We start from the raw sequence: 17818 nt of genomic DNA, 5'->3' as shown, positions 1-17818 counted from the left end.
CTCACCGTAAGCAAGCAAAAGTGAATGCTTCCTGCCATAAACCCCTAACAAGCCTTTCCAAAGGTCACTCATACTTTCCTATGTACCTATCGCCTCAAAATAGTCAGCAAATATGGTAAGATACTCAGGGAACTTCCCAACTTCTCTAATTAGTGACACAAATATTTAATATTTATTTATCTTTCATATTGAAAAATACTTGACAGTTTCCAAATTGCCACCTGATGCGGGAAGCATTTGTCAGTTTTAACCACTGGCACCAACACTCTTTCCTTCCCTCCGGCCCTGCTGAGAGCTCTTTGCACATCCAGTGCTGTGAGAGTGGGGAAGAGGTGAGCTGGGCAAAGAGATCAAGAAGGAAATGTAATCCAGCCTTTACCCATCAGCAGGGATCCCCTGTAAGGAGAGTTTCCAGGGCAACTGCGGGAAGCCTGTCAATGGAACCATGCTGCCATGGTGACAAGGCTTGTCCAACACCAAGACCCAAGAAGGATGCCTGGGGCCCAGGGGAAATGTGAGAGTTATACGTGGGTCCTAAGGCCTGCGTCATGGGGAGTAACGATGCCTTCAGAGGAGCATCTGGGGAGAAATATCCATGAGGAAACTTCCTGGAGATCTCTTCCTTAGCCAGGGCTTTTCCTACAGCAGGGAGCAAATGGGCCTCGAATAAGAACTTCAGGATCTGATCACATAAGTTTAAAAGTTTCCATTTCTTCTGGAGGATAAATCCATGTCACTGTATTTTAAAATGCTTGAACTCCAAAATACACCAACCGGCTACTGCTAGTATTATACATATATCAAACAAGGAGACATCCAAAAGTAAGCGAAAGCCAAATTATTTTCTCTACTTTGAAGTTTATTTGTATTTTGCACTGCAGGGCACTTGTGAAACGTACATAGAAAATATAGGCAAATGAGTGAATACTATTCAAGTAATTTGGGAGATGAACTGGTAAAAGTAATCCCTTTGAACTCAGCCTGATGGCACATTGTGAGGTGTATTTTCTAATCGCCACTTTCTTATCTACACGTTATCCAGGTCTGGTACATATAAACACACACAACACTGTGTTGTGACATTTGTGTGCTAATGTACGATGGAACTACAGATTCAGCCTCAGTCCACATTAAGGCACAGATATTTCATTTGTAGAGTCCCAGTTGTCTGCACTCCATTCCCCTTGTTCATCCAATTATTATTAGTTATTGTTATTACATTAACATGTAGAAGCCCTTCCTAAAGGCACTATACAGCAATATATGCTACAAGGCACCAATGGGGATATGTATATTCCTGGACAGTGCCTAAGAACATGAGAATGGCCATACTGGGTCACTTCAAAGGTCCATCTAGCCCAGTATCCTGTCTTCTGACAGTGGCCAATGCCAGGTGCCCCATCAAGTGATTCATTCCTTGTCGTCCATTCCCAGATTCTGGCAAACGCTACATCTAGACCAGGAAACTACATCATGTTAAAGAACTTGTGTTCTGACATGTTTTAATGTGCCTGCTTTTAAACATTAGTATAGACCGGATTCAACAACTTTAAAAAGTTATTAGCTGATTGTGGGGAATTCTAGGACTGATCACAACTAGCTATCACATTTTAAAGACATCAAATCCTGTCTCCCATAGTATAAAATGGGTAAATAAAATGTGTAAGGTAACCAATTCTTAACATGACATATTTTCCTAGTCTGGATATGATCCTGTTCTGAAAATCTTCCACTATAAACAGACAACAGCAACAACGGATGGAGAAAGGAAGTATCCCCATTTTAAGGGAATTGCCCAAAATCACGCAGGAAGTCTGAAGCAAAGCTGGGAACTGTGTGCTGATCTCAGGAATCCAAGGCCTAGTTTTTGGTTAAAACATCTTTCCTCACTCCAAGTCCCTGTATTTCGATGGATCAGTTAAAACACTCTATCATCTTTGACTTTTTTTGTTTTGTTTCTATCAATCTGACACCAGTTTCAAAAGAACAAGTGTAAATTTAAACAGTTGTGTTTAGAAAAAGAAATTAAGAGATTAATCATCAAGCTAATAAGAAAGATTAGACAGGTTTACAGTGAAGGAAGAAAGAAACTAATTACAGATATTCAAAAAGACATGTAATGAACTCTATGTGTGAGATAAATGGAATGCAACGTGTAATTTTTTCCACAGAACTACCAGTGCATTTACTCTGTTTAAAAATATTAGTTAAAATTACACTTTTTTTTCTAGCCAAAGTACTTTAACTATTTGAATTGAAATCGAACCCTTGGCTAATATGAATTAGTACTGGATTTTAATGCTGCATACTAATAAGAAGCTGGAAATATTTCAAACAGATTTGGAAAGTTGTTCTCCTGTAGATTATATTACTAACATACACAAAAATCTATCATTTCAAAGGGAATCTTCTGACCATTATCTACTGCAGGAGTTGAAGAGAGACAGCTTTGCTAAGATAGACAGAGCAAAAAAATCAAACCATAGCCAGACAGAACTATCACTGATTCGTTAAGGTATTTCCTTAAGGGATTACCTTGTTGAGACTTATTTTTAAAAAAGAAAATATTAACTAGATATACTAATGGATAAAACATGGAAGGCTTTTATCATTGAACCTTGGAGACCTCGCTGAGATTGCATGTGCAAGCAGCATGGTTTTATTAATATAGTCCCAAAACAATCCTACTGTACAGCCAAAAAGGAGAGGAAAAAACTGCAGACAGAATAGAACAGGAGCAGCACTTATGCTCAGGGAAAGGGTCACAACGCTTGGAGAGAGGTACCATCAGGTCAGATGTGACAGCCTGCAGCACAAGGCCCAACGTGGTCTGCACAGGGCACCTCACTGGCCACTAGAGGCCCCAAGTGAGCCTGGAGCCCCATTGTGCTAGGTGCTGTACAAACACACAGTAAGTCCCTGCCCCAAAGAGCTAACAGGCAGAGAACTAAACACAACTGACAAACGGTAGTAGGGAAAAGAGCGAAAATGACTTGCCCAAGGTCGTACAGTTTTGAAGACAGGATCGGAACCCAAGTCTCCTGACTCTGATTCACTAACCACTTCCTGTGTTTTATGCAAACAGAGAACTGAACCAGGACTGTGGATCCAAACCCACCCCAACCCATTGAACTGTGGGGAAATTTGACCTCTGATCCAGATTGAAAAATCCATGACTTTAGCCAGGATGGACAGGGATGGTGTCCCTAGCCTCTGTTTGCCAGAAGCTGGGAATGGGCGACAGGAGATGAATCATTTGATGATTACCTGCTTTGTTCATTCCCTCTGGGGCACCTGGCATTGGCCACTGTCAGAAGACAGGATACTGGGCTAGATGGACCTTTGATCTGACTCAGTATGGCCACTCCTTTGTTCTTATGACTTGGGCCCATCTCAAGAAAAAATAAACAGTGGTTACAACCATCTGACTATTAAAGCCAGTCAAAAACTAGAATTCCATTGCTGTATAATGCTTTTGAAGAAACTAAAATATTCTGGTTTGTTCCCAAATTTTCCATAACGTTTTTAAATAGAAAAAGTTTGAAATGAAGCAAACAAACATTTGTTTCAAACTGACATTTTTTTCTAGACTTTTTTAAAGGCTATGGGGGTTTCGTTGAAGTCCCAGCCCTCCTTGTTCCACTCCTCTGATACAGAGTGGTAAACGTCAAAAAATGAGAGAGCGTAATTTTTTCAATTTCCTCCGGTGTTCCGGCGGCAGGAGGGGTGAAAAGAGAGAACATGGGACAAAAACCTGAAGAAGAAAAAACATTTTAAAGAAAAACCTCAATATCTTTCATTTCAACATTGATTTTTTTTTTACAATTTTGAGCAAAATGAACATTTAAAAAAAAGATGGAAAAGCCATTTTCTGCATATACACATCCATAAATGTGTCTAATACATCTTTCTGTTCCTTTGGACGAGCTGGATCTTGGGAGGTATTTTGCCACAGTTTCCATGTAGGCATTAATGACCCTCCCATGCTTTCTTTAAATTCCACTTTGGGTAATCATGTTCCAACATGCTACATTTCCTTGTGGTTTTATTAAGATATGATAGACTTCTGATCCCAAACTGTTGTGCAGTTTGAACACTGTTAATCAGCTGCCACATTTCACTCCAGAGATCTCTACATTCAGTGGCTGGCAAAGCAATTGTTTGAAAAGCAGTTTGGGATCCTTCAGGCTGAAATAAAAATAAATGTACTACTCTGTGAATGCAAGATGATACTATTTATCCTTCATCTTGTAAAAAAGTCTTGGTGTGTGACACAGTCATTCAGACACTGCTCCTGGGACAGTGAATTTTTAGGCACCAGTACAAACCATCAAACATGCAACAATAAATGTCAATATGATAGTATGTAAACTTACCCATTCTCCCCAAACAAAAACCTCCTCGTTTCCCTTCAATAAACCACCCCTCATAAAATAATGGTTGAAGAAACGGCTTTATCTCAAGTAGCTGGTGCTTGGTACTGTTTGCAACCTCTGGTGTGCTAACGCTCTCTGCAGGGGGTATCTTAGAAAGCTATCACTGTGCTTTAGCTGTTTGTTTATCAGATCAAGATTAATGTAGTGTGCATAAAAAGCATGTTTATTTATAGGATTGTGACTAATGTAGTGTGTACATTCTACATCAGTAAACATTAATGACTATTCCTCTGTGTAAGTGAATAGCCTGGTATATTATTTCCACAAGACAAACTACGGTACAGTGGTGAGGTGAGTTAATTTCAATCCCACCATGGCATTGCATGTATAGTGCACGTTATTGGGGTTAGAAGCCAATTTTTCAACAGGAAATAATGACTCGTGGTACTGTGATGTTTATTGAAATTAACCAGGGTTGGCATTATATCTGCAAGATGAAAATAACAGAGTAGAAGCAGGGGCTATACTGTGCCTTTCTGATTCACAGTATCCCCAAGTGCCTGACAAACAATAAGTGAAATTCTGAGTGGGCAGAGCCCGGGAAGACAGTTGTGTCAGCCTTAATCAAAGAGGAGGAAGCCATGAGAGAGTGAAAGGAGAAGGACAATAATAATAATAATATAGGTTTAGACTTAACCCACTTCATCTCTATATCTGGTCCCCAGTAGCAAGTGCCTCACAGTCTTTAATGTAGTTATTCTGTCGTCCTCCAAAGTCATATCTACGTTGTGGTACATGTATTGTCAGCAAATGCATATTCTCTTCTAGCCCCTGAGCCCCTGCAACCGGTCCTGCCAAAACTGGACCCTCAAGAAGCTACAGTAGAATTTACAAAATAATTGGCATAATGGGTAAGCAAATCGCCAGAATAAAAAAGCAAATATAATGCCCCCCACGTGTACTGTAGCTGTACTTATACGTGACAGCACTTTGTAATCCATTATATTGGTAAGTGTGTTATAGTATATCATGTAAAAGCAATAAAATATTTGGGGCCAGATGCCATTGCCCTTACTGATACGGATTAGTACCTTACTCCTGGAGTGGGCCCATTTACTTCTGTTGGAATATACAACATGAGCAAGGGTGGCAGAATCCATTCCTTGATATTATAAAGCCTCATTCTCCCTTTCAATCTTGTCTGAGACATGAGGAGGGCGTGACCAGTTTTTTGTTTGCAGCTTAGCAAAGTATGGATTAGCAGAGCTCTACAAAGCGCTAATGCAATAGCAACAGTGCTTGAATCAGGCAGTAGGAGGCAGCGGTGCACAATCAGCAATGCTGGGGAAGGGAATACAATGAGCTAAATGGAGTTTTGAATAAAATATCGAGGGCAGTCATGATTCTTTTAACTTGCATCAGAATGGAGACAATGAAGGCGGCTTTGAACGATAGCCCCTCTCAGTTCAGCACCCGGCTTTTATCAGCACTAGGCGGATTCCTGAATACTTGTGTGGCCAGACTTCAAGCCCACAGTCTAATGGTTCACAAGCAAGAATGCCGCCATCCGAATTGTTCTGAGGCTTTCCTTTATCCTGACAATTCCCTTTACCCCTTCCCCGTTAGATGTTCCTCCTGCTGTGTTTGAATTCTGTCAGCAGTTTTGTGTGTGGCCACTAACTTCATCTAAATGCCAGAACACATCTCTGTATTTTTGGTGTTTTTGTTCTGTCAGTCATGTACAGAATCTGCACTGTTACAAAGAAGGAGCATGAGCTGCCTGTGGGAGTTTATAAATAGCACAGCCAGACCCTCACCTCAAACCATCCAAGCATAAATAATGAATAGGCCCTACGTATAACCCTCAGCTTTACTAGTGTTCTGAAGGTGCCATTTTAAAAAAAAATCCATAGTGGTTGATAGAGACTGATCATTAAATCCTAGGATCATGAGGAGGAACTGCTTCATGAGTCAGCTGCCGCCTGAGTAGGACTTTGATGGATAATTCCTAGCCAAACTTGTATACAGTGGAATTACATCAGGTCCACGGTGGGTGGGAGTGAAAGGGGACGGTAGCCTGGGCTGAAGGATATGCACAAGTTGTGCCAGACAATCCCAGTTCAGTTGGGGCGTATTCTGGCTGGTGTCTTGGAGGTTTGGGGGGCTATTAGATTTGCCTAATTGTACATCTCTCTGGCCTATCCCTTGCCTTTCCCATGTTCAATTGCCACCCGCTGCATCAGCTTTGCAGATTTTTCCAAAGAGTGCAATGGATACAGGTATATGCACATCCCCCACTTCAGTGCTTAAATGTTGTTGTAAAGACCCTCCTCCTCCTCCTCCTCCTCCTCACCAGGTTGAACTTCACCCTGATTGGTTAAAGTCACTCTAGCCTCTGGCGACAAGTTGGGAAACACAGCAGGAGCCTTTCTTGTAGGAAACTTTGTAGTTGTGTAACCTACCAAGAACAAAAGACACCTTCTACTGGGCAATGTTGTATTCCTGAAATAGCTACTCTACCAGGTCCTGGATTCTTCTGTGTAGCATCACCATGTCATTGTTTTTCTTTTACGATTTTATCTAACATTTAAAAAAAGTTCCCCTTTGAAGTTACGTACTAATAAATCAGCTTCTCGGTATAGCATTAGTGACAATATAGCGTTGTGGGCTGACAGCCGAGCTGTACATTCTACACTCTAGTGATTCTTCACTTGGGAATAAATAGGTATAAAAAACAAGACATTTACTTACCATTCCACTGAAACTGACCCTGCCACATTTGTGAGCACCTTGGCTAGAGCGCTCATCATGTCTGTGGCTAACACAGAGCCTTGCCTCTGAGGGAGTACTTCAAAGTTTATATGGCGTGGAGTATATTGTGCTTGAGCTAGCATGGTATAGTACAAAGGGGCATTTTAAGGATGGCAGGGCACAGAGAAAGAAACATGCTGCACTTGGACTTTTGGTCTGGGCCACTCTCGATCAGTCAGCCTAATGGAAAATGTGTACAAATCTTTATTATTGTCTAGCTACATCTAGTCAGAATGAAAGACATTGTGCTAGGCAAAAATCTTTAATTGGAGAACACTAAGAAAGATAACTTGCTTTTGTCAATATGATAGAGCAACTAACCCGGATGTAATGTTTGTAAAGATGAAAAGTTTATAAAATATGTCATGTTTTATTTGAGTGATTTGTAGAAGTGGAGGGAAGAGACATCTGTAAGGAGAATGGGGGCATTGGGAGGGTGGGGTTAAATGTGTTTTATTTGTGAGGGGATGGAATGAATATAGTCCTTGTGTAGAGCCCAGGGTAATCCTTCCTGTGGAATTTTTTATTGGGAAATCTCTGCTCTCTGGCTGCAATATGGTCCAATCTGAATGCAAAACCATTCGCTCTTTGGAATTAGCTTTGATCCAGGGATGAAAATCAGCCTCTCCATGGTCACAGAGGGGAAGAATGCCACCAGAGGCAAGAAATCCCCTGCATTCCCCATATCAGTTCAAACACTGGCATCCCCACTGTATCTGATCTTGCCTGAGCAGGCATTTCCTATAGCAACCAGACAATACCCTTGCAGTCTTAAACAATCTAATCGCTTTAGGTGGGTTTAGGGAAACAAACGTAGCACTAATCTCGGAGGAAATAAAAACAGCATGACAAATAAAGAGTGTTATTCAAGTATTGTGTTCTGTTTAGCCTGATGATAAAAGCAACAACAGAATAGCTAGAAACCAATACATCTGTTGAGGCCCTAAGTAGCTTCCCTATGTTGGCTGCACTGCAACCTCTGATATTCAGCTTACCATCCCTCAGACATGTGCTATCTCTAAATACAAACAATATGAAATGCTGGCATTTCTATTACATGAACCCAAAGACTGCAGACATTTGGTTGAACCTGCTATCTCACATCCTAACGTGTGGACCATGGTTTTTGTTTAGAAGTGTGGAAAATCTGGACAACCACTCAGAGAAACACCATTCACATGCAAGGTCCAATTTCTTGTGTTTTAGCAGGCACTTTGTTTTGTAAGCTCCTTGGGGCACAAGGCTTTTCTGACCTCTATTTTGTAAATAATAGAACTGGTTCAAAAAGGGTTTTATTGGAAAGTTTGTTTTTTGGAGAATGGGAAAATCAAGAAAAATCAAGCTCATCCACAAAGAGTTCTCCAACTCTCCAAGGAAGACAGATGATTCTTGTGGAGGATTTAATACTCAGAAGAATCGAAGGAATGTTCTGCAAGAGACAGGCAGACAACAGGACAATCTTCTGCCTTCCCAGAACCAAGACACAAGACATCACTCTAAGAATCGATAGGCTTTTGAAGTCGACAGGAAAGGATCCATTGGTGATGGTTCATATCAGCACTAATGACATGGTATCGCAGGACATCTATCCGACGGTAGATGACTTCAGAGAACTTGGAAGCATGCTGAAGAAGAACGTCCAAGCGATCTTCTTGGAGATTCTTCTTGTCCCATAAGTGAAGACAGACAGAAGGCACAAGATTCTGGAAGTGAACTGCTGGCTAGATAAATGGTCTGTGGTGGAGGGTTTTGGTTTTGTAAGACATTGGTCCACCTTCTATAGGAAGAAGGGGCTGGATTCTTTGGATGGTCTCCAGCTCAGTAGGCTAGCTAGAGTAGTCAGGAGGGCATTAAACTAATAACAAAAAGGGGAGGGTAAAAAGAGGAAAAATATGAGCACTCGGTTAGTACAAAATCAAGATGAGACCAAAATTTATCAAGGAACAAAAAGGACATGAAGTGAACAAATTCTTTAATTGTCTATACACCAATGTTAAGAACCTGGGCAACAAACAAGAGGAATTAGACTTGCTCATTTATAAGCATAAATTTTATCTAGTTGGTGTTACTGAAACCTTGTGGGATGATTCCTATGACTGGAATGTTAAAATCAATGGTTTATATCTATTTCGGAAGGACTGAGTGGGGAACGGGAGTGGCACTCTGTCAAAAATGTCATTACCTGGTTCTGAGTCACTGATAACACAAAACAGAATGATCTTGAATGCTTCTGGATCAATGTTCCAGAAGATGAAACACAACATGGGGTATTAGTTGGTGTCTGCTACAGACCGTGAACTCACACCGGGGAACAGGATAACCAGCTCCTTACACACCTATCCATAATGTGTAGGAAAGAAAGTTGTATGATCATGGGGGACTTCAATTTGAGTGACATTTACTGGAGGTCTCACACTGCTAGTACTAAAATATCCTTGAAATTTCTAATTATAGAGGACAATGGCATAGCTCAAAAAAAAGTGCTGCATCCAACAAGGTGGAACTCTAAATTAGATCTCATCTTGACAGATAAAGAGGAACTGATCACAGAACTAAAAATTAATAGTAACTTAGGTACAAGTGATCATGATTTGATTACATTTATAATGTGCACACAGAATAAAATCCAGTGAAAACAGATGATGTAGTCATATCGTGTGACTACATCTTATGATAACACTATCATCTCAGGAGGATATTAAACAGCAGCTACGAAAGTCAGATATTTTTAAATCAGCAGGCCTGTATAACTTGAATCCAAGAGTTTTAAAAGAGCTGGCTGAGGAGCTCTCTGCACCATTAATGGTGATTTTCAATACGCGTCTTGGAACACCAGAAAAGTTCCAGAAGACTGGAAGAAAGCTAATGCTGTGCCAATATTTATAAAAAGTAAATACACCTCTACCCCGATATAACGTGAATATATAACATGAATTCAGACATAATGTGGTAAAGCAGCGCTCCGGGGGACAGGGCTGCTTTACCTCGTTATATCCGAATTCATGTTACCACAAGAGGTTCCTCTGCGCCCACCTGTTACTTGCTGTGGCCCTCCCTGGGCCCCCCGCACCCCAGCTCACCTCTGCTCCACCTCCTCCATGAGCGTGCTGCAGCTTCGCTTCTCCTCCCTCCCAGGCTTTACATTAGAACTCAACATGAAATACTAGGAAAGAAGTAAATTACAAGCCTGTTAACCAAAAATAGGATAGCCTGGATCTCAGTCCCTGGGAGAGGGATGGATGCAGGAAGAATCTCTGGAAGACACACAAAAGAACAAAAGCGTGATTAAATTTCATTAGAATTGCCAAGAAAATTGAAAATAGATATTTTAGCTTTTGGCATTATTTGTCCAGAGACAAATCTATCAAATTGTCTTTTGTTCTCGATAATAAATGTTCTTTTTATAAGCAGAAAATATAAAGACAAATTTTATGCATGCATAAATACACATGCATATTTGTGCACATCCAAACTGAGGTACACAAACTCCCCACTCATATACATGTCAGAGTCCACATACACACACACACACACAACACAGATGCACAAACCTCAAGTGGTGTGTGTGTAGGAGGTTATTTATGCACATAAGCTGGACCTCCTGGGTGTGGTGCTCTTTCCCCCTCTAGTGGCACTGAGACCATTTAGAAATTAATGAGTCTGCTACAACCTTAGCTAAGAGCCATGGGGCTTTTAGCTCATGCAGTAGAGGCTCATATATTTAGCTCCAGAGGTTACAGGTTTAATCCTGCCCACTGACACCTGGGCTGTGTCAGTATTATATGTATACTTACACAAAAACTGGCCAGTAGTGTGAGTATTTCATTGTAGTGCAGCAAATACTGCAAGCTTTGTCCTGCTCCCATATAAGTCAATGAGACTTTTGCCATTGATTTCAACAGGAACAGAACTGAGGTCAGGGTGCACGTTTTTAATACAAATGGCCTCACTTGCAATATCTCATTAAGGCCCCCGATACTACAAAATACTGCCTGCACTCGAGCGATAGCTCAGTGGTTTGAGCATTGGCCTGCTAAACCCCAGGTTGTGAGCCCAATCCTGGAGGGGGCCACTTAGGGATCTGGGGCATAATCAGTACTTGGTCCTGCTAGTGAAGGCAGGGGGCTGGACTCAATGACCTTTCAAAGTCCCTTCCACTTCTATGAGATAAGTATAACTCCACCCAGGCAGATATTTGTATTCTTAAATATGACTAATGACCTTAGCACTAACATCACCTTATAAGTGCCAATATCCGTTTATGTCTGGGTCTGTACACAGGGCTGTCTATGACTAATATGTTCAGAAGATCACAGGTCCCAGAAAGTTGAGCACAATTAAAACCATTGGTAATGTGAGGCACCAGCCATCTGAATTAGACTTCCCACTGAGAGTGAACAATTTAAATAAAACAGGATAACCATGCCCAGCATTTAAAGACTTTAAAATATGAGACAACACTGCAACTGGCTACTGTGGCTGCTGCTCTCAGCAAAGGCTTGCATGGTCCTTATATGCACAGTGAAGATAGGACCCATGATACTGTACAGGCGGCTGGTGGGGTCACAGCACCAGTTGCCTTTGGACAGCAAGCACACAGGTGTGTCTGTGAACGTCCGCATGTGCACACACGGGCATAATCCTGTTTAAGTTTCCCATCTTACTCTTCAAAACTTAATTCAAATAATTTCAGTGCCTCCTTTTGTGGCATCTTGTCTTACTAATTGGCACTTAAACAACTTGGAATAAAGCAAGCCATTAATACTACCTCTTTTGCCTCTTTCTTTACCTATCCTTCTTGGGAGGATGTAATTAAGGCAAAATTAATTGTTCAAAAGAGGCAACATGCTGTAACTTGAATCTGTAGCTCCCCTTTGAAAACCTTCCACTAGGTTTATGATGGTTTGAGTGTGCTCTCTTTACATTTTTCATTAATGAACGCGACTTCTTGATTATAGTGCTGGAACTGGTAACAGTGAGCTACATTTAACATCAAGAGGCGTCTGTGTTCATTTTTAAAGAGGCACAGTTCATTAGAAATGGCCCCAGATGAATAAACCAGTGGGCAAGGTATGTAGGCTTTTTATTTTACTTTATGTTAACGCTGGTGAAATGGAACAAGTGCACCTCGGGGATACATTTTCATAACCAGACAAGCAGACGGGTGAAGAAATTTGCCTTGCTATAAAAAGCTCATAACTGCTGAACAGTCTTAAAGACTCAGTAGAAAGAGTTGTCTGCACTGCAGACTGTATTCCCCCTTCAAAGATTTCACATTATACATGGCAGTTTCTTTCTCCAGCATTTCATATCTTACAGGTGACAGGCCTGCCTTAAAACATAGCTGCTGGCAGGAGGCCAGGGCAGCCTATTTCCCAGCCATATTTCATTTAAAGGCTCTCTGGTGCACAAAAGAGGATGATTGGGGGTAACATGAATCATCGATTCAATCTTATTGATTGGTACATGGAAAGACTAGGCCACCTTACTTCTATAAAGTGTATTTAATCACTAGAGATGCTGTAGTTTAACTCTCAAAAACACACACACCCGAAGTGCCTGTAAGTAGAAGGAAACAGCCCTTTTATACCAACTCCTGAAACATCTATGGGCTGCCGACATTGCAGCCACAACACATTCAAGAGATCCACTGAAGACCTGCTAGTGCCTTGCCCCGGTTACCACACAGTTTTAATTAGCAGCATAGATGAGACTTGACTATGTCCCTGAACCAGGTAACAGCCTTTACCACATCCAGGTACATCCAAGTTTTAGCCTGGTTATGGAACATAGCTAAGGTCCTGTCTGCACTACACACTGCAACTGTTCTACCACTGGGCCAGACAACAAAGACATTTCTTAAAGTGTAATAAATTAGAATTTATATAATTTATCTTGCTAGCTGGATTAGCTGATGAGTTAGGCTGAAGGAAAATATTAATAGTTTGAAACTTGGGTACCTAGAGTCAGGCACTTGACTACATATTTAGAACCCTAAATATGTGGCATGATTTTGACTTCAGTGAATTTGGATGCTTGACACCTCTGAAAACAGGCCAATCTACCCAGCTTGTGCTGTGTGGAAGCGGACATTAGCTTTCACTGCAATTGCACCAAAAGTTATCCCGAGTTAGTGAGACCTTTCTGCTTAGACACGAGAGTCACAGTTCATGGCAACTGCACCTGTAAACCCCCTTGTGGTCCACTAAGGGCACCCACTATAGGCTCCAAGCTCTTTGGCTGTCACCTTTCTCCCCCTCCTGACCTCGGCTACCATGGGTACCAAGTTCATACCTATGTCAGATTCAGAACCATCACAACCACAACTAGTTCAGTCTTTCCTTTATACAGCCTGGGCCTATGATCTTGGTGTCATTTAATAGGGAATCAGCAGACCAGGGCCCACTCCTCAGGCTGGGGTTTTTGCATAACTGTAGGTAGGGAATTTGCATTCAAGTGTCCCTAGAATTCCCCAGGGAACCCGCTTAATACTTGCTGTTCCAGGAGTCCATTCTTTTCTGGTATATTGCTCAATATAGTCCTTTGAACCACCAGGTCTCATATCTGCCCAGATAGGGTTACCAGGCATCTGGTTTTTGACCAGAACGCTTGGTTGAAAAGGTACCCTGTCGGCTCCAGTCAGTACCGTTAAAAGTCCAGTCAGTGGTGCAGAGGGGCTAAGGCCTTGCCCGCACTGGCTCTGCATGATTCCTGGAAGTGGCTGGCATGTCTAGCTCCTAGGTTCAGGGGTGGCCATAGAGCTTGAGTGCCAGCTCTGCAGATCCCATTGGCCGGGAACCACAGCCAATGGGAGCTGTGGAGGTGGAGCCGCCTGGCCACACCTCTGCCTAGGAGCTGGAGAGGGAATATGCTGGCTGCTTTTGGGAGCTGCCTGAGGTAAGCGCTTCCCAGACCCTGCACCCCTCACCCCCTCCTACATCCCAACCCCCTGCCCCAGCCCTGAACCCCCTCCCACACCCAAACTCCCTCCCAGAGCCTGCACCCAGCACCTCCTCCCGCACATCAAACCCCTCAGCCCCATCCCAGAGCCCCCTCCTGCACCCCAAACCTCTCGTCCCCAGATCCCGCACCCCCTAGCCAGAGCCCTCACCTCCCTGCATCCCAACCCTCTGCCCCAGGCCTGAGTCTCCTCCTGCATCCTGAACCCCTCATTTCTAGCTCCATCCCAGAGCCTACACCCCCAGCCACAGTCCTCACCCCTTCCCACACCCCAACTCCTTGCCCCATCCTGGTGAACATGAGCAAGAGTGGGGGAAAGCAAGCGACAGAGGGAGGTAGGATGGAGTGAGCGGGGGTGGAGCCTCAGGGAAGGGGCGGGGGAGGGGCAGGGCAAGGGTGTTTGGTTTTCTGTAGCCAGAAAGTTGCCAACCCTATGCCCAGAGAGGTTACATGCTATTTCGGCCTACGATAACAAATAAACCATTCATTCAATACAATGGACCCCATAGATACTTGAACTTAATAAGGTCGCCCAGGGATATGCAGGAAATTGCTATTTCTGTCACAGTGAGAACCCAGTGGGGAAGTACTTGAGAATTTCCAGTTTTGCAACGGTAGAATATCCCACATCACTGGCAAATGCCTCTCTCTTCTCCAACATAGGTTTTCTCCTGCACTTGGGATGCAAGACCATTCTTCCACCTTAGCCAGAGAAATTCATGTTCACTATTTTATCCATATTTTCTTGGGATTGAGATTTCATATTTATTTCCCTTTGCTGGACCCTCTGGAAGCCTAGAGGAGAAGAAAAGTGAAGATCAAATTTTGATTCTTCAGTTGAATTGAGTCGCATAGCAGACATTTTGATAAGAATAAAGTAGTGGCTCAATATAATTGAAAACAAAAGATACCCGCTAAGAAGAAACAGTGGCAATAATAAGTTGTGCAAAATCTACACCAGAAACAATATAATCTGCCAAGCCTCTTCCAAAAACACTTCAGAAGCAGCTTTATCTCCGTTAGACACTTACTGAATGTAACTGGTCAAAATCTACGCACTTTGTGTTTGCTAAACAAGCAGCTCAGTGTTCTGCTCCTGTCAGGACCCTGCTTCTGAAATAGGAAGTGACAAGGCACAAGTCACAGTTATGACATGGGAACATACAGAATGCTCCGTCACTACTAATTAGGGATCATTCAGATACAGAGACCTGCCTCCTTCCCTTAGGTCAGCATTGTTCTCTTGGTAACTTCAGTGAAAAACATGTTCTGTCACTTTAAAATCTGACATCAGTGATCACTGGAATCCATAAATCTGAGTTTTCTAGGCCTGTGGGACTGCTCCAAGCTTAATTAGATTTTGGTTCACAAAATGAATCAGCATCTGTTGCCTGTTCTGTGAACACAACAAACCCAAGGGGACCACCCCGGCCTCACTCCATGTTCTGCTTTTACAAAAAAACCAAAAACTTTATCAAGCCTAGAGTGGCCCTGTTGGCTCAGAGACCTCTGAGACTTGAGCTGCGTGGGGTGGGGGGACTTAGCAGCAGATGCAGATACAGGGGGAAAAGCAGCTCACTGTGCTGAGGTAAGGGATAACTTCAGTGACCTGGCAGGAGGCTGAATCGCCTTGGAGAGTTCATACAGCCACCTAGAATGTTTTTGGATCAAATTTTCAAACACAGGTTAGTGGATTAAGATCCCATGTCCCATTTTCAAAAGTGACTTACTTTCAGATTTTTAAAGGTTAAAATAATTTTTAAAATATCGAGAAGTGATGATCATGCAATACAAGATTCTCATTTGAAGTAAAGAAACTAAACTGAGACGTAGTTGCACTTTAGGGATCTCTTGTCAGAGAGAAGTTAGGCACCTAATCAATTAAATCACTGGGAACGAGGAGCCTAAATATCTTTGAGGATCTGAGTCTTAGTCCTGGTCTTAGGTTCCTCGGTGCCTAACTTGCTTTTGAAAATGGGACTTAAGAGCTTTTGAAAATATTGCCCTGTGTCTATTAATTTTAGTTCATTTAACCTGTCTCAGGTTAATTTTAACACAGAATAAGGGGGAAATCCCAATAATAATCACTGAAAAAATGCTGAACATTAAAAAAACATTAAAGTTGAGACAAAAATATTTCCAAGCATCTATCAGCTCCTTGTTTAAATGACGTTCCACAGGCACGAGTAGTAAGCTGTACAAAGAACCTTCATGCCTAGTATCAAAAAGTCTCTATTAGATCATGAAGTTTCTCTTCATCATCAATTAACAGCCAAAAAAATATAACAGCAATTTCACAGAATCAGTATTATCTTCTGCAAAAGCAGGTGCCAGTGCAGTATTAATAGCGCGTGAGGTCTTTGTGCTTGCAGTATGGCCCCAACGTGTGTGTAGTTTTACGTCCAATGAGCCTGGGTTAGTTTCTAGCATGATTTCGGTCTGAAGCAGGCACTCTGATCTCCAGAATAAAAACACAGCAAATTTTATTCCAGCCCAAGACAGGTGCTTCAAGGTATGATAAGTCTCATGGCAAATTCTGTGATAAAAGTGCCTGTGTTAATCTTACATCTATCATCTTGTCCATGTTATGCTTCTCTAGTATAGCACTTCACACCACTGAATCTGACTATCGACCTCTAAAATGCAATTACTTCTCTGGTTGGTTGCTTTACTGCAGATGATGATCACACAATTCAAGATTGAAATTGTAAGAACTATCTTCCTTTTAGAGATGGGCCAAACCAAAATCTATCCATCCAACCCCCTTTGAATTTCAGCAGCTTGGCCTCAGGTCCCAACTAGCTTCCTCTGGCTAGTTACAGATTAGATCCAAAAATGGTGTGGTGCCTATTTCTAGTTTAATTAGGTGACAGGGGGCATCTTATAATCATAGAATATCATGGTTGGAAGGGACCTCAGGAGGTCATCTAGTCTAATCCCCTGCTCAAAGCAGGACCAACCCCCAGACAGATTTTTGCCCCAGATCCCTAAATGGCCCCCTCAAGAATTGAACTCACAAGCCTGGGTTTAGCAGGCCAATGCTCAAACCACTGACCTATCCTCCCCATGCACCACAGAATCAGAACACAATGCCTAGCTTTGATTCATCATTAAATACAGCTCCAAACACTGGCTCCTCATCCCACGTATCTCTGTTCCTTTTATGGAGCACTGCAGCGCTGTGTGCATATTTTTTCAGTTCAACAGCAACACTATCAACTTTGTTGTCCAGGCACACTTCTCAGGCACTCTGCAGTCACATGTTCCTCCATAGGCCTTCTGTTAAGATCCTAGTCATTGCCAGAGGCTTGACTGATCAATCCTGTCTGTACGCTTTCCATGCCCAAAGCAGAGTCACTACAAGGGGATCGTTTCATGAGGTTGCTGGGTTCTAGAAAGTACTCTCTGTAACTCCTGAGTACCATGTTCAGTTTTAATTTAAACAAAAAAGAGAGAGAAAAAATAGTTTTAGCAAAACTGCTAGTAAAAAAACTGAATACTGAAAGAGGTTAGGGCCAAAATCTATCCTGATTGACACCATGTGCAATCCTGATGACATTTTAGGAAGTTAATTCACAGAGAATGTTTCTAGATACACGGTGTTGTCATGTGGCAATATAGGTTCTGCACACAGCGCAAAATTATGCTCTGATTTACCCCCAAATGTGTAT

At 42.2% G+C, this 17818-nt stretch overlaps 1 long non-coding RNA gene across 1 annotated transcript in view; it reads left to right on the top strand.

Annotated features, from left to right (window-relative positions):
• Positions 1 to 471: 471 nt before the first annotated feature.
• Positions 472 to 17818, top strand: part of LOC120370710 — a 38892-nt gene continuing 21545 nt past the window's right edge. The window contains exon 1 of the long non-coding RNA XR_005583894.1: positions 472 to 822. This is a non-coding gene — a long non-coding RNA (uncharacterized LOC120370710). The remainder of the gene's footprint in view (positions 823 to 17818) is intronic.

This window comes from Mauremys reevesii, linkage group 8 (assembly GCF_016161935.1).
Source record: "Mauremys reevesii isolate NIE-2019 linkage group 8, ASM1616193v1, whole genome shotgun sequence".
Lineage (NCBI taxonomy): Eukaryota > Metazoa > Chordata > Testudines > Geoemydidae > Mauremys > Mauremys reevesii.
The sequence above is the reverse complement of the archived record's forward strand: the minus strand, read 5'-3'. Positions and strand labels throughout refer to the sequence as shown.